Source organism: Panicum virgatum, chromosome 3N (assembly GCF_016808335.1).
Source record: "Panicum virgatum strain AP13 chromosome 3N, P.virgatum_v5, whole genome shotgun sequence".
Taxonomy (NCBI): Eukaryota; Viridiplantae; Streptophyta; class Magnoliopsida; order Poales; family Poaceae; genus Panicum; species Panicum virgatum.
Genome location: NC_053147.1, coordinates 68,191,136 through 68,204,528, shown reverse-complemented (window position 1 = coordinate 68,204,528; position 13,393 = coordinate 68,191,136).

The following is a 13,393-nucleotide window of genomic DNA, read 5'->3' as shown; positions in this document are numbered from 1 at the left end:
TTTGCCTAAAATAAACTTCCCTCTCAAAAAAATTCCTCTATAAATGATGCTTCACGCATGTGTACATATTCTTGTCCGAAGAATATGAGCGCTGCTGCAGGTGTCAAGGAAGATAACACCGATCTGGCTGCTGCAGCTTCCACTGTGGGGTATCATCTTATTTCTGAACCTTTCTGGTACATGGTTTGTGATTCGTAGCGCTGTATCTTCCTTGCTAAAGAAAAGGGGTCTCAAGTTGCCTAATTGGATGATTGAATTAGCACGATCTGCCGCAGCAGCTGTTTTGTTCTTCTTCTTTTTTTAGGTTTGGTTTATGCTATTAATTGGACTTTGTTTCTATACTGATGCTATTTATTTGGACATTAGGGTCCTTTTGTGCATCTCTCTTGTAACTGATTAATTACAATCGTTTTTCTCCTTTTTTTTTACTTTCTTTTAGGATGAGCTTCATATCACAAACACATGATTTTTCAAGGGACTATTAGTTAGACAACGAGCTTAAGTTCGTTGTGCTTTTGCAGAAATTGAATAAAAAACTTTGGTGCGTTGTTTCCCAAATTCTAGAAACTTTGGTGGGAACTAGCTAGGCGCTATGTTATCTCAGGGTCAGGGCGCGCGACACCAACATATATAGACGACCATTACATTGGTTGCGGTAGTGCATGAATGTGCTGATCCCTTTTGTGCAGAAAGATATACTCGTACACAATATGATCAGCATCGAGTAGTGTATATATAGTAATTAATATCCAGCAAATGAATACACCAGAACCACAATAGTGAGTGAAATAAAGATGGATCTTATAAAAAACCAATTGGTGTAGCTTTCTTGAAAGATTACAATTGGTGAAGTTGCCGTCCTCCAATTGGTTTCTCTTGCCATATATACTAGGTGATACCCCGCGCGTTGCTGCGGGATTCGAAACATGGGAGAAAGATTATTTTTGCTAAATAGAAGATCAAAGTGGATCCAGCTATGGCTTCACTGTTGATTGAGCGGTGAAATGTCTAAATTGCCTTTCCCTTTTTTCTTTTTCTCTCTCCTTTTATTTTTTCTTTTGATTTTCTCATCCTTTTCTTTTACTTTTTTCATTTATTTTTTCTTCTTTTTAAGATTTGAACTCCAGCTTCTGTTTTGGATATATTCTTGAAACCACGCTATGATTATCTATTTACCTTACCACACTCGTTTATTTTTGTCAAAAACAAAAAATGAAAACTCAAAAATAAAAAAGTTAACATGGGCTTCGCCGGAGACCTTGTGGCCACCGTGTAACGAACATGACACTTTTTATGCCATTTCGAGTGATTTTGGTGATCGAATGACAACACAACACTTGGACTAATATGATTGTTAAGATGACCATTCTCAGGCTTTTAGGTTCAAGTCATGACAAAGAGAAAGAGAAGAACCGACGCCATGACAGAAGGAAATTGAAGCCAAGTCAGCTTATGGGCACCGGATGAACCGACGGGTTAAAAAGGGGCATCGGTGCATTGGGCGTCCTATGTTCCAGAGACGATGTCAAGTACCCAGAAGAAGTTTCTTCAGCACCGGTTCAACCGACGGTGCATCGGAGCATACCATCGATGTAATGACGTCAGCGCTCAGGAAAAGATCCTTATGCACCGGTTGAACCGGTGAGGCATCGGTGCATTGCATCGGTTCAACCGGTGGTCACTGCGTCAGCTGTCAGGAGTTCAACGGCTACTTCGGTTTATGAGTGACCGGAAGAACCGACGCTACTCCTGCCAGAGGCATCGGTTCTTCCGGTGGTACGCAGATTTTCAGCTGACCGTTGGAGCAACGGCTACAAGACTTGGTGGCCTATATATACGCCTCACCCCAGCCATTTGAAGCTTGCTGGAGTTGCTGGACATCCCACACACACCCAAGAACATCTCCAAGCCATACAAAAGCATCAAGATCATATACTTAGCCCTTAGCACACTTTGAAAGTGTTGTGTAAAGGATTAGCTCTTAGTGAGTGAGTTGCAAGGCTTCAAGCATTTGTGTTGTGGTTCATTAGCGAACCAAAACAAGAGCTTGGTGCACCGGCACCTTGGAGCGTGAAGCTCGCCGGCAACGTCATCGACCCTCCGACTTGGTGTGGAGCGGCGACGACATCTTTGTGCGGGGGACGTGGAGACCCCCATCCTTTGTGGAGAAGCTCCTTAGTGGAACCCGGGGCCAAGGTGACCGTGATTGTGTTCACGGAAGAGACTTGGTGGCCGAGTAGCAATACTCTTAGTGAGTGCTACAACAACGTGGATGTAGGTGTGCCTTTGTGGCTAACCGAACCACGGGATAAACACCCGCGTCAAGAGTTTGCTATCTCCTATCCCGCTCTTTAAGCTTCCGCATTTCATACTAGCATTTTATGTGTTTTTTCTTTCATAGAATAGTTTCTTAATAGGAAAGGCTATAGGTTGCTAAACTCTTTTGGGATAGGGGTTTCACACTAGAACAACATAATTGCACATCTAGATAGCATGTTTTAGTTTAAGTTTTGTGCAAACTAGTTGGAGCCACAGGTCAAAATTTTTATTAGTGCCTAATTCACCCCCTCCTCCTCTTAGATTAGAGCACCCGATCCTTTTCACACTGCCGGTGGACTCGCGCAGCACGTTGCTGGCGCAGGGCTTCATCCCGAACTGGCGGGCAGAGCTGGCGCATAGCACGTCCTCCTCCATCCCCGATCATTTGCCCCAGTATTCCAGTGCCAACTCGTGTTGCCGTGGCTCTCCTTGCTACGGTCTGATCCTCCCTGTGGATCGCTGCTGGCGAGGCGGCTAGCGGCGCCCGCCTCCTGGATCTCTGTGTTGGTGATCCGGCCTAGGCTTTTGATTGGAACGGACTTCTTGCTTGGTTTATGTAGTGCTCGACTGTGATACGTGAATGGGAGAGGAGGGGGCGAATCATGCATTTTTGCTTGGACAGCAGGACCGGGGCAGCGAATGGCCGCGGTTGTGGAGCGCATATGGTGGAGACTGGAGAGGCAATAGCGAGTCTAAGCGATGGCGGCGCGTGTTTGAGCAACGATGATGGGCTGATCCGAGCGGCGGCAACGGGATCCCCAACTTGGGCAGGGTTTTATAGTGGATTGCAGGAAAACAAAGAGTCTTTAAATTATAAATAAGTTATTGAAAGACCAAGAGACGGAAGAAACTTCGGTAACTCCCAACCAGATCTTTTTAGCTACCGAGGACAGTAAAGCCTTTAAAGGTGAGGAATGTTGAGTACTCTATCCTGCTTGTGATGAGTGAATTGTCAACCGTGCGGTGTGATCGTGCGCTTGGTCATTGGATTGCAGGTACACGGGCGTCGAGTGTTGACGGAGAGTTGCCGTGGAGGAGCTCGGGCCGGGCGGCAGCTGTGGCGTCCACTCCTGGATCGAGGGCGCAAGCGGCGACGGAAGGCGAGTTTCTTGGTTTGCGCCACAAAACCAAGGAAGCTGACGGCGGTTGAAGACGCCAAGTCGTGGAGGCACGGGCGTCGGTCTCGGGACTGACGGAGGCGACGGGCGTCGACGGCGTCTAGGGCCTCGCTGCGAGCGAGGAGGTGACGGGCGTCGGGCGGCGTCTAGGGCCGTCAGAAGGCCGAGGCGGGAACGGCGTCTAGGGCCACGGCGTGGAGGCGGGAATCTTCCCGCGCGTGGAGTTTTGGCGGTTTTCTCAAAACCGGCCACCTACCCGGGTTTCGCGGACCCTCCAAAACCGCGGAACGGATCTTCGTCCACATGACGGCATAGCGGAGAAGGCTTCGAGTCGAAGAAAGAACCTCGGCCGTCGGATGAGCCCAATGTATCTTTTCCGGTTTTGCCCCTACGGGCTTTCTAGTGTCTAGTTAAGTCTAGGGGTATTTTAGTCTTTAGTCTAGAGAGTTAGAGGGGATAAAATAGAGAGAGGAGGGCAGCCAACCGGATGGGTCCATAAGTTCCCGTCACCCCTTCCTGCCCCTCTCCTGTTCCTCTTCTCCCCCCCTTTTCTTCCTCTAGGGTTAGGATTTGGAGATGGAATTTTGAGCGCTTGTATCACGGATTCATGAGAAAGGAGGCCCTTCCCTCCTAGTGCCCTCCGGGCTTTTGAATCGATTCAATTCGTTGTCTCTGTGATCTTGTTTTTCTGCTGGAATTCTTGTTTTCCCTCTGTTTGTTCTTGGCGCTGGTGCAGGGGGCCTTGGGCCTTTTGGGAGTGCGCGCTGCAGCAAGCAAGAAGAACAAGAGCCAGCACGCACACAGCACAAGCAGCTCATGTGCAGCACCAGCAGGAAGGCAGCAGGCGGCCAGCGAGCGTGTGCACAGCAGGGGCAGCGACCAAGGGCCTAGGCGCGCAGGTAATTTTTGTCTTCGTGTGTTGGGGATCAGAGGCACATCGACTAGGCAGCAGCAGGAGCTCGGCATCGGCAACTCCATCCACCGCACGCAGGCTGCTCGATGTTTTGCCCACAAGGTTAGGTAGCTCGACTGGTCAACAAGCACATCATGCATAGGTGAGCAGGTTTATGTTTTGCAGAGTGTATTGCAAGTTCAATTCAGAGCACTAGCAAAGCTTGATTTTAATTCCTGTCACATGCTTTGGAATGTCACTTTTATGATACAGTGAAGCTTCCTTTGTTTAATCAATTCCTGCTTGTCATGGCCGATAACTTTACTTGCTTTCTGTCTTGCACATGTTCTGTTAGCTGTTTTGGTTGGAAAATTTGCTTGCTTCTAGTTCCTTCATGTGCTGGCCGAGAGCAATTTAATTGCCTCTCATTTGTCCCTGTTGACTGACTGCACTAGCAAGAATTATTCTCTTGTCATATGATTAGCTAGTGCTTTAGCTCTTGTGCTTGGAAATTAGTGTTTGCTTAGTTCAGATCTTGCTATTCGATAATAGACTCTCTGCATGCTTAGTTATTTTAAATAATGAGTTTTTGATCTCGCTTTTTGGGTCTAACCTTTTACATGCTTAGTGAAGAAATATATTTTGCAAGTCTTTTGAGAAAAGTTTTTTCGGCGCTTTGATAAATCGGCATTTTCGCTTTGTGCTGTGTTTGACTCAAGAGATTGCTTTCGCTTGCTTCCGCTTTGCGTAGAGCTTTTCCTAGCCGTTCCTAGGGTGAACTCGTCACTTGTTGGCGTGTGTCGCTTTGGCGGTTAGAAGAGAGGTGTGCCGGGTTGAATTCGGGACATAGGCCTTGGTCTCTCGGAGAATTTTTATCGGCTCCCATTCACCCCCCCTCTGGTCGCCTGTCCGGTCCTTCAATTGGTATCAGAGCTTGGTTGAGGTTTTCAGTACCTTAACCGGTTCGAAAACCACTTGACGACCATGGCGAGTCTTGGTAAGATCCCGGTGTTTTCCGGCGAGGACTATGCCTACTGGAAGGTTCGCATGAGAGCTTTCTTGCAGAGCATGGGAGCCGAGGTCTGGGAAATTACCACGAACCAGCTTTACGAGGTGCTGGCTGTTCGGACCACGCCTCTTCAGGTGACCCAGCACGAGGCTAACGCCAAGGCCGTCAATGCCTTGTTCGTTGGCGTTTCTCGTGCGGAGTTCTCACGCGTCCAGGGTTTTCAGGAAGCTCACAAAATTTGGACGTGCCTTGAGAACTACCACGAGGGTACACCTCAGGTGAAGGCTAGACTGTTCGAGACTCACCGGCGTGAGTACGAGAACTTCACACAGGAGCCGGGTGAGAGCATTGACCTGATGTTCAGTCGATTGTGAACAAGGTCAATGCGAACAGATTTGCTGGTGCCCTTGAGTACACAGAGCACGAGAAGGCTCTCAAGTTGCTCTACGCACTTGACCGCTCTGTGTGGGATCTCAAGGTGAACACGATCATTGAGTCTGCAGGCTATGAGACTCTGACCGTGAACGAGCTTTTCAGCAAGCTCAAGGCCACGGAGGTGGATAACCAGACACAAGCCAAGCTCAATGGTGCCCCTCCTTCCAAGAGCGTCGCTCTTGTGACTGGCCCAGGTGGATCGAGCTCTAACGCTAACCCTGCTCTTGGCTTTTCTCTTGCCTCTTTGCCTTCTATTTCAGATGAGCAGCTGGAGACGCTGGGCGACGACGACTTGTGCCTCCTCATCAGCAAGTTCCAGCGCGTCTACCACAACAGGCAGAGGAAGAAGAACCCCGGGTGCTACAACTGCGGCGATCTGAACCAATTCATCGCCGATTGCCCCAAGAAGTCCGGCGGTGGCCAGAACAACTCCTTCGACTACTACCGCCACCGAGACCGCGACGAGGGAGGCTCCAACAAGGAGCGTCGGTGCCACAAGCACCGCAGTCGTGACCGGGGAGGACGCTTCGACAAGGAGTCGCTCAAGAAGCGCTTCCAGTACAAGGCCAAGAAGCGGGAGAAGGCCTTCCTGACGCAGCTCAGCGACCTCGACAAGAGCTCCGACACCGACCGCTCTTCTTCACCGACCTCCGACGACGACGACAAGAAGAAGAAGAAGCGGGACAAGGAAGCCACCGGCTTCATCGGCCTTTGCTTGGCGGCCGGTCGACGCAAGAGCTTCTGCACCATGGCGGGCGAAGCCGATAGTGCTCGTGCGTCTTCAGGTGGACATGCCACACCGACGCACTCCGGCTCTTCTCCTGGATCCGAGAGCGATTCAGAGGTAAACTCCACGATCGACCTGCTTGATACAGAGGTTAGGGAGTTGTACGCCGCTCTCGACAACCAGAAGAGGCTGCTTAAGGAAGCAGCTAGAGAGCGTAGAAAGCTTAGGGCTGAGCTGGCTTGTGCTAGGGAGAAATCTAGTGAGGATGAGTGCGCTGGCTGCATATCTCACATGAATGATCTTGTTGCTCTCCGTGCCAAGCATGATGAGAACATCGCGAACTTAGATGTTGCTAAGACTTCGCTTGCTGACGTGTCTCATGAGCTCGCTGAGGCCAAGCATGAACTAGAACTGGTTAAGGACGCTCCTATCATTAGCGATGTGCTTGAATGTAATGAGTGTCGTATCTTTAAGTCCGATCTAGCTTTGTTGCAGTCCAAGTTTGCTACTGTTGTGTGCGAGCTAGAGGAGATGAAGCCTAGGCCAGTTCTGCTTGGTGCTTGCAAGGTTTGTCCCACGCTTAGGTCGGAGCTAGATGAGAAGAACGCCTTGATTAAGTCTTTGGGGAAGACTAAGGTCGTGGAGTCTAGCCCACCTATTGACTGCTCTGTTTGCCCCGGTTTGATCTCTGATTTGGATAATCTTGCAGTAGATAAAGCCAACTTGGAGAATGAGAATACATATCTTAGGGCGATTCTTAGTTGGGTTTCTGCTAGTGAGCCGCAGTTGGGCATGATGATTAAGCAGTTCAAGCGTGGTGATGGTTTTGGGGTCGGTTACACATACACGAAGTCAGGCTTTGACAAGTTGTATGGTAAGATCGGCAAGGCTGCTGGAAACACTACTAGTACGAGCACACAACCTTCGCTTGTTGACCCCGCGGATGGTGTGCTTAAAGAACCACCGAAAGCATCTCCGCAGAAGCAGGTTTGGGTTCCAAAGCCCAATGAGCTGAAGAATCCCCTTGATACGCTCCCTGCTGCCGCAGCCCAGGTTGCCCAGAAGAAGGGGGCTGCTCCTCCCCGTCCGCAGGCTAGGCCTGCACCTCCCAAGCATGAGGTGAGGTACCACTGCGAGTACTGTGACAGGGAAGGCCACCTGGAGGAGTTTTGCTTCAGAAGGAAGCGTGCTGTGAGGCGTGAGCAGGAGAGACGGAACGCGGACATGTACTCTGCTCGGGTGCATGGTCCTCCTCGACGTGGTGATAGGCGAGATGCTAGGGCGCGCCGTGTAGGTGGAGGTCAGGGAGACGGTGGTGGTTACCGTGCTCCAGCGGGTGGTCGCTTTGCCGGTCGTGCTCTTGGTCGTTTTCAGTACGGCTATGGACCACGGGACCGAGGCTTTGGAGGAGGTTTCGATGCTCCACGCTTTCCTCACGGTGGTGTTCGTCAGTCACGCGGTAGACGGGACGAGGGATACGCTTTGCCTAGTTTTGCTAACCCTTCTGTAGAGCAAATGGCTCGACACTGGTTTGCTTCTCACTTTGCTAACCCCAGTGTTGAGACATTTGCTCACCCTTTGTCTCACTACTGATGTGCAGGTTGGAGGCTTGGAGAACAGGTGGATCATGGACTCCGGTTGTTCGCGCCACATGACCGGAAATGACAAATGGTTCTCCAGCCTCACCCCGATGCGCTCAAAGGAGTATATTGTGTTCGGGGATAATGGAAGAGGAAAGGTACGTGGACTTGGCGCTGTTCGAGTTTCTGATCGCTTTACCCTGAGAGAGGTTGCTTTGGTTTCGAACCTTGGGTTCAATTTGCTCTCTGTTTCGCAACTTCTTGATGAGGGGTTTGAGGTTCGCTTCAAGGAAGGTTGTTCGCGTGTTTTGGATTCCAGAGGAGATTTGGTTTGCAGGATTACACCTCGCGATCGGGTTTTCTTGGTTGACTTTTCTAGAACTCCTCTTGGTCCTTCTCGTTGCTTGTTGGCTGGTCCTTCTTCTGATCTGTGGAAGTGGCATAGGAGACTTGGACATTTGAGCTTTGACTTGTTGTCGAGACTGAGCTCACTTGGCCTAATCCGAGGATTGCCCAAATTGAAGTTTGAAAAGGACCTTGTTTGCCATCCGTGTCGCCACGGGAAGATGATTGCCGCTTCTCATCCGCCTGTTAATCAGGTGATGACCGCTCACCCTGGAGAGTTGTTACACATGGACACAGTTGGTCCTTCTAGGGTGATGTCTGTTGGTGGGAAGTGGTACGTTCTTGTGATCGTGGACGACTTTTCTCGCTATTCTTGGGTCTTTTTCATGAGAACCAAGGATGGGGCTTTCGAGTTTGTTCGAGACTTGATCTTGAGGTTGAAAAATGAGCTACCCTAGGCCATGCGAGCGATTCGCAGTGATAATGGCACAGAATTCAAAAACGCTCGTTTTGACGCCTTTTGCAGTGATCAAGGGCTTGAACACCAGTATTCTTCTCCCTACACTCCACAGCAGAATGGAGTTGTCGAGCGGAAGAATCGGACGCTGGTTGAGATGGCGAGGACGATGCTCGATGAGCATAGGACTCCTCGCAAATACTGGGCTGAGGCGGTTAACACCGCTTGTTACGTGTCCAACCGCATTTTTTTGCGTGCTTTCATGCACAGGACTTCTTATGAGTTGCGGTTTGGACGCCAGCCCCGTGTTGACCATCTCAGAGTTTTCGGTTGCCGGTGTTTTGTGCTGAAAGATGGAAATCTTGATAAGTTTGAGTCTCGCTCGTCTGACGGCATTTTTCTCGGTTATGCTTCTCACTCTAGAGCGTACCGTGTGCTGATTATAGACACTAACATCGTCAGAGAGACTTGTGAAGTCACATTCGACGAGACTGCATCGTGCAATTCTTCTGTCTTTGAAGTTGCAGGAGATGATGAGCTCGGCACCTCCATCTTTGAAGATGAGGAGGAAGAAGCTGTGGAGGGCGACGCTGAGGCTACCACGCGTGCTGTGGACCCGACCGTCTCTGCCACGAGCTCGGACGATGACGACGGCCCCGACCCGACTACGTCTACTTCCTGGGGGCCGATCGAGCAGGTGACTCAGGCTTCACCAGTTGCACCTGAGGAGACACCAGCTTTGGTTGAGGAGGAGGCGACTTCGACACGGGAAGCACCGCGACACATTCAGCGTCGCCATCCACCTCAACAGATGCTAGGTGATCTCAACGAGCGAGTCACCAGGTCCAAGGTAACAAGTATCGCTGGCTTTGCTCATTCAGCGTTTGTTGCCTCTTTTGAGCCCAAAGATATTGGACACGCTCTTTCTGATTCTAATTGGGTCAATGCCATGCATGAGGAACTTGAAAATTTTGAAAGAAACCAAGTTTGGGTCTTAGTCGAGCCTCCACCTGCTTGTAATCCCATCGGAACGAAGTGGGTTTTTAAAAACAAGCAGGGTGAGGATGGTTTGGTTGTTCGAAACAAGGCTCGTCTTGTTGCCCAGGGGTTTTGCCAAAAAGAGGGTATTGATTTTGAGGGAACTTTTGCCCCTGTTGCTCGTTTGGAAGCTATTCGAATCTTTCTTGCATTTGCTGCTTCCAAGGGTTTTAAGGTTTTCCAAATGGATGTTAAATCTGCCTTCTTGAATGGTTTTATTGAAGAAGAGGTTTATGTGAAGCAACCCCCTGGTTTCGAAAATCCCAAGTTTCCAAACCCGTGTTTATAAACTTCAGAAAGCTCTTTACGGTTTGAAACAGGCACCTAGAGCTTGGTATGATAGATTGAAAACCTTTTTGCTGGCTCAGGGCTTTAAAATGGGATGTGTTGATAAAACTTTGTTCCTCATGCGATCTGGCACTGATTTTCTTTTAGTTCAGATATACGTGGATGATATTATCTTTGGTGGCTCTTCTCACGCTCTTGTCTCCAAGTTTTCTGAGCAGATGTCCAGGGAGTTCGAGATGAGCATGATGGGTGAGTTGCAGTTCTTCCTCGGGCTGCAGATCAAGCAAACTCCTCAGGGCACTTTTGTCCATCAAGCCAAGTACACTAGAGACTTGCTGCGGAAGTTCGACATGAGTGACTTGTCTCCTCAGCCGACTCCGATCAGCACATCTACGGCGCTTGATGAGGACTTGGACGGCGAGGCGGTGGACCAGAAGGAGTACAGGAGCATGATCGGCTCTCTCCTGTACCTGACGGCGACGCGACCGGACATCCAGTTCGGTGTCGGCCTTTGTGCGCGGTACCAGGCTTCTCCGCGCACCTCCCACAGGCAGGTGGTGAAACGCATCTTCAGGTATCTTAAATTCACCCCTGAATTTGGTCTTTGGTATTCTGCGGATTCTTCTCTGTTTTTGGTGGGCTTTTCTGATGCCGATTTCGGTGGGTGTCGGTTGGATCGCAAGTCGACATCTGGCACTTGTCAATTTCTCGGTACATTTTTGGTGTCTTGGTCCTCTCGCAAGCAGGCTAGTGTAGCGCTTTCTTCCACAGAAGCTGAGTATGTTGCCGCTGCTAGCTGCTGCTCCCAGATCCTATGGATGAGACAAACTTTGCAGGATTATGGACTGAGTTATGATAGGGTTCCCATTTTCATAGACAATATGTCAGCCATTAGCATTGCAAAGAACCCTGTCCTACACTCCTGAACCAAGCACATAGACATCCGATTCCATTTCCTGCGAGACAACAATGAGAGAGGACACATAGATTTGATCCATGTCCCTTCAGAGAGGCAAACCGCAGATATCCTCACAAAACCTCTTGAGCAGGACACATTTGCTCGCTTGCGAGGGGAGCTTGGGGTTTGTTACCCCTTTTGATCGCTGACTTTTCTTTGGTTAGCTTTGTAGGTTTTATTTGCTTCTCTTCATTTTCTAGGTTTGTTAGTTGCATTGTGCATATTCATTGTACAAGTTTGCATTTTGCATTGCCTCACTTGCACTAGCATTCTTGTATACATTGCTATGATCTTCTAGTGCTTGCTAGTGTGAGTTGATAAATTTGATCATGTATAGCTTGCTCCACTGTGTATATGACATCATCTGAGTTAAGCTATTTTGATTTGAAAATCTGAAAATATGATTACCCTATCTTGGCTACTAGCATGTTAGGGCGTGTTGATGTGCTGTGCTATCTTATTCATGCTAGTGTGCCGTTTCGTTCAGTAATTCATACTTGAAATGATCTAAATCTGATAAAATTGCTTGAACTGTTCATGAAATGGATTGAAAAGATCCAGGTGGGATTGCTTGTCGCACTGATCGAGCTTTCGGGACGGCTCACTTTGCACTTTGTGAGAACCCGGGCAAGGCTGTGCATGACTGAAACGAGTGCTTTAAGCTTCTGATTGTCTTTTGGCATAGGCTTGGCCTCGTTGCTAAGTGAAGCATGACAAGCTTTCAACCCCTGGCATTAAAGAACTGCTTGATATAAATTTGATTGAAAAATAAATGTTGGCAACTTGTTTTGGCTCACCTGTTTGAGTTTGAGTAGCACTGCTTTACATTCCCTACTTGTTAGTGCTAGATCATGGGTGATGCTTTTTTTTTCTCCTAAACTGAACTTGCCTAGCTCTAGATTGACTTGATATACCCTGTTGAGCTAGATGCAGGTCTAGTTTATGGATGCACACGTGCTTGAGACTAGATGTTGCTCATATCTTTGTATCCCTGAATGCTTTCACTTACACCTCCTGCATCGCATTCATTGCATAGCATCTGTTTAGGGGGAGTCTCAGCTTCAGGGGGGGCTTTAGGTCTTTTTAGACTTGATGTGTGCATGTGCCAACAAGGGGGAGTATTTTGAGAGAAGTGATCGAACAAGGGGGAGACTTGTTTGATTTTTGAAAGACTTGTTGTGCACAGGGCTTTGAGAGTGCATCATTTTGGGAGAGTTGCATTTGTGAGAGGGAAAAACTTTGCTTGGGGAGTTTCTGCTTTGTTCTTGGCTCCTGGTTTCCTCGTTTTCCCTCTGCTTCTTGCATGACTGCGTCGAGTGTTACCTCTGTCTTTGAGGAGTCATGTTTTGGCTTTTGATCGATTGCGTCAAGCCTTTGCCCTTGTCTCAGGGGATCGATTTTGCTTGAGTGAGTGACTGTTCCTGCCTTTCTGAGCCTTTTGTCACTTGCTTGTGCTTCTTTGTTCTTTTCTGGTTTCACTTCTCTTGGTTCGTTTGTGGTGTGTTGACAATGCACTCATCAAGGGGGAGATTGAGGAATGTTGAGTACTCTATCCTGCTTGTGATGAGTGAATTGTCAACCGTACGGTGTGATCGTGCGCTTGGTCATTGGATTGCAGGTACACGGGCATCGAGTGTCGACGGAGAGTTGCCGTGGAGGAGCTCGGGCCGGGCAGCAGCTGTGGCGTCCACTCCTGGATCGAGGGCGCAAGCGGCGACGGAATGCGGGTTTCTTGGTTTGCGCCACAAAACCAAGGAAGCTGACGGCGGTTGAAGACGCAAAGTCGTGGAGGCACGGGCGTCGGTCTCGGGACTGACGGAGGCGACGGGTGTCGACGGCGTCTAGGGCCTCGCTGCGAGCGAGGAGGTGACGGGCGTCGGGCGGCGTCTAGGGCCGTCAGAAGGCCGAGGCGGGAACGGCGTCTAGGGCCACGGCGTGGAGGCGGGAATCTTCCCGCGCGTGGAGTTTTGGCGGTTTTCTCAAAACCGGCCACCTACCCGGGTTTCGCGGACCCTCCAAAACCGCGTAACGGAACTTCGTCCACATGGCGGCATAGCGGAGAAGGCTTCGAGTCGAAGAAAGAACCTCGGCCGTCGGATGAGCCCAATGTATCTTTTCCGGTTTTGCCCCTACGGGCTTTCTAGTGTCTAGTTAAGTTTAGGGGTATTTTAGTCTTTAGTCTAGAGAGTTAGAGGGGATAAAATAGAGAGAGGAGGGCAGCCAACCG